Genomic DNA, 4253 nt, shown 5'->3' on the forward strand with positions numbered 1-4253 from the left:
ATAATAATTTTTTTTTTTCCAAATCAGTGTTCTATCTGCACCTTATTTTTACTCTGGAAGTATTATTTTAGCTGAGCCATATAGGATAGTCACTTTTTCTTTCTTGTGTGACATTGTTTTCCTCCTCCCTATTTTAGTAATTGCCTATGTTTTTAAAAAAAATTTTGTTCTTAGTTTTCTAAGTTTTCATTTGATTAGTTTTGTCATCTGTGTAGCTATTTCCAAGCCATCTGCAAACTACCAGGACGGGTTGCTGCTGCTAAGTCGCTTCAGTAGTGTCCGACTCTGTTCGACCCCATAGACGGCAGCCCACCAGGCTCCTCCGTCCCTGGGATTCTCCAGGAGAGAACACTGGAGCAGGTTGCCATTTCCTTCTCCAATGCACGAAAGTGAAAAGTCAAAGTGAAGTCGCTCAGTCGTGTCCAACTCGTAGTGACCCCATGGACTGCAGCCCACCAGGCTCCTCCGTCCATGGGATTTTCCAGGCAAGAGTGGGGTGCCATTGCCTTCTCCAGGACAGGTACACAGTGACAATAATAAATAAATCTCAAGTTCGTCTTTTCCTCAAGCCCTTCAGTCATCTGCCTCAGTCATCAGGCTGGTTAGTTGGTTTTTGGATCTAGTTTTTTGAATTCTCCTGGTATTTTTCTTCCCCATCATTTTGGGAAGTTCTTTTGCTTCTCCAGTGGGTGGATTCCCTATTAGATTCTGCATCTCCCTCTTTCATGGTCATACCTTTGCTGGTTTTGTGGAGCTCACCTCTAACAGCTGCCTGGGAAAAGCTTCACAGGAGGCACTGTCATTTCTTGAGACTCTGCATGTCTGAAAATGTCTTTTTTTTTCTTTACTCAAAATTGATTATAAGCAGGACTAGATATAAAATTCTAGCTTAGTCATAGCTTCTCTCAGAATCCTGAGAGCGTTGCTCAACTGTCCTTCCCGTCTAGAATGGTTGGGAAGTCTGATGGCATTCTGTTTCCTGGGCCTCTGTAAATAATCCTTTTTCTATCTCTGGAAGCTTTTAAACTCTTTTCTTTGTTCTAGGTGTTCTGAAAATTTTCAGTTATGTGCTTTGGTGCAGGTCTTTTTATTTATTGGACTGGGTACTTAATGGGCTGTTTTATTCTGAAGACATTTATTTTTCAGTTCTGGAAAAAAATATTTCTTAGGTAACGTTCTTCTCTCCATTTCTCTACCTTTTGTCTGAAGCTCCAAGTATTTGGGTATAGGACCTCCTATATCTTTATGGATTTTTTTTTTTGCCATTTTTCTCAACTTAAAAAAAATCAGCAAGCTTCAGAATTTATTTTCCATCTATTGATTTTTTCCAAGCCATTGCAGTTTTAATTTTTAAGAACTCTTTCATATTCTGTGACTGTTCCTTTTTATAGCATCCTGTTCTTGTTTTATGTATGTGATATCTTCCCTTCTCTCTCCAAGGATTAATCTATTATTTTAAACTTTCTTTTCCTGAACTATGTTTGTTTCTTTTTTTCCCTCATTTCTTTCTGCCTTCATGATCTCTGTTTCCGTGTTAGAGGTTCTCCTTGGCTGTCTGGTTATACTTTTTAAAAATTGCAATATATTTGACATGTATCATTGTATAAATTTAAGGTGTATGTTTGGTTAGAGTTTAGAGTGAAGCAACTAAACTCTGTTTAGCTTAGGGAAGTCTGTGTGCATTGGCAGAGCTCATTAAGCTAATGAAGTTTCACTCTAGTGGTTGATTTTGCTATATTTCATTGGCATACCTCCAGCTTTCAATATCTGTGTTATTCCTTTGGGTTGGTCTGTTTCTGTTATGTAGAATTTTTCAATCTCTTGTCATGATGGTGTAAGCTTGGCTGTGAGCATTTTGGGATCTGACTGTGGGAAGGAGGCATGGATACCTTAAGTAAAAGACTGTTTAAGTAGAGACGTTTATTCTTCTGGGTTTCAGTTTGGTGTCTTTGTTCTCACTATGCTTGGGTCCAGCCTCTCTAAGGTTCAACATCTTTAAAGAATAAGCCTCCTTTATTTCTCCAAGGGCAGAAAGGGTATCTTGGAAGCCTACCTCCTTCTTTCAAAGACTCTAAGCCAATCCACCTGTTTCTAGTTACGCTTTGTGCCCCTTCTTTCGGAGATGGATGGTGCCTCCAATCCCTTCTATAGTTTTTTCCAACATGCAAAGCTTGCTTCTTGGCTCTCCCTCCCTTCCTACAGACTCAAATTTTAGCTTCCTCAGTTCTGCTGTTATTGGCCCCATATCCACTGGCTTAGACAGTTTCCCAGGTTTGGGGGCTGGGAAACTGTGTCCCTAGAGGTTCGTCCCTTTAAAAATTTCCCTTACCTAAATTTTAGATGGGAATCAGAAGACAGCTAAGAAAAAAACCCCACACATTTGTTCAGTCTGCTGTGTTTAGCCAGAAATCACTTTCACACTAATTCATCACTGTGAAAATAAACTGTCTACATACTCTCTGCACCTTGGATGACAGACTAGCAGCCTGTGACCAAGCTCCTATGAGAATCTTTTTGGCTGGCACAAGGCTTACAATATAGAATCTCCTTAGTGGGCCTTGTATGCTCTGTCTCTCTCTCTCTCTTTAAAAATTCTTTATTTATCTATTTTTGGCTGTGCTGGATCTTTGTTTCTGCACAGCTTTTTCTCTAGTTGTGTCAAGTCGGTGCCTACTCTCTAGCTGTGATACACGGGCTTCTCATTGTGGTGATTTCTCTTGTGGATCATGGGCTCTAGGGCATGTAGGCTCCAGTAGTTGTGATTCGTGGGCTCAGTCATTGTGGTTCCCAGGCTCTAGAGCACAAGCTCAATGTTTATGGTGCACAGGCTTAGTTACTCTGTGGCATGTAAGATCTTCCCGGCCCAAGAATTGAACCCATATCTCCTACATTGGCAGGCAGATTCTTTATCCCTGAGCCACCAGGGAAGCCCTGGGTACTCTTCTGTTTATCACAGGTCTCAGCACTCCCTATTACCTCACACCTGTCCTGAATTACACATTTATGTTATTTGCCCAACCCCTGGGGTCATTTGAGTTTGTGATGCATGATCTACACACACAGAACACAATGGCATTTTAAAGAATCTGCAGCCTAGAAGCTATCACCAGAAATAGGAGGTTTGAAGTGCAACTATGCCCACTGACATAGTTTTGTCCCTTTTAGAGAATGAGAGGTCACTTACAACTTCTCTTATGAATGATAAGGTCAATGGAGAGCTTGTTTCTGTTACTTGTTCACATGCCATAAACAAACAGAGAAAGATGAAGAAGGCTGTTGCTTCTGACCAGACTCCTAAATCTACTTCAGTGAAATGGATTTATTAAATCAGTGAAATGTGTTTATTCATTCCTTAAGAGGTTACGGAAAAACCTAAATGAACTTTTTGGTCGGTCAGCTCAGTCACTCAGTCGTGTCTGACTCTTTGCGACCCCATGGACTGCAGCATGCCAGGTCTCCCTGTCCATCACCAACTCCTGGAGCTTGCTCCAGCTCATGCCCATTGAGTTGGTGATGCCATCCAACCATCTCATCCTCTGTCTTCCCCATGTCCTCCTGCCTTTAATCTTTCCCAGCATCAGGGTCTTTTTCAAGGAGTCAGTTCTTTGCAAGGGGTGGCCAAAATACTGGAGTTTCAGTTTCAGCATCAGTCCTTCCAATGAATATTCAGGACCGATACATTAAAATAAGGGCTTCCCAGGTGGCTCAGTGGCAAAGAATCTGCCTGCCAATGCAGGAGATGGAAGAGATGAGGGTTCAGTCCCTGGGTAGGGAAGATCCCCTGGAGGAGGAAATGGCAACCCACTCCAGTATTCTTGGAGAATTCCAAGGACAAAGGAACCTGACAGGTAGAGTCCACGCGGTCACAAAGAGTCAGACACGACTGAGCACGCTCACATCAACTACAGTATTAAAACAATAATTATAAAATGTTGAGAACCAGAAGGGAAGCGGGTCTTGACTTCTTTTTTTTGCCATGGAAGGAACAAAGCCCCATACTGTAGTAGGAAAAACCACTTCCCCACACAGATAGAGCCTGCTGGGGGCATAAGTGGGGGGCCTACACTGTCTGGCGTTCTGTCTGGACACCTCAAGGAACAGAAGCTGGGAGATAAGGGGCTTCTATTTCATTCCAATCCCAAAGAAAGGCAATGCCAAAGAAAGCTCAAACTACCACACAATTGCACTCATCTCACATGCTAGTAAAGTAATGCTCAAAATTCTCCAAGCCAGGCTTCAACAGTATGTGAACT

At 42.0% G+C, this 4253-nt stretch overlaps 1 protein-coding gene across 2 annotated transcripts in view; it reads left to right on the forward strand.

Annotated features, from left to right (window-relative positions):
• The window catches only part of DCDC2 (doublecortin domain containing 2), a 146138-nt gene that overhangs the window by 127563 nt on the left and 14322 nt on the right, over positions 1-4253 (forward strand). The window lies entirely within an intron of this gene.

Source organism: Bison bison, unplaced genomic scaffold (assembly GCF_000754665.1).
Source record: "Bison bison bison isolate TAMUID 2011002044 unplaced genomic scaffold, Bison_UMD1.0 scf7180017864182, whole genome shotgun sequence".
In the NCBI taxonomy this organism is placed as follows: domain Eukaryota; kingdom Metazoa; phylum Chordata; class Mammalia; order Artiodactyla; family Bovidae; genus Bison; species Bison bison.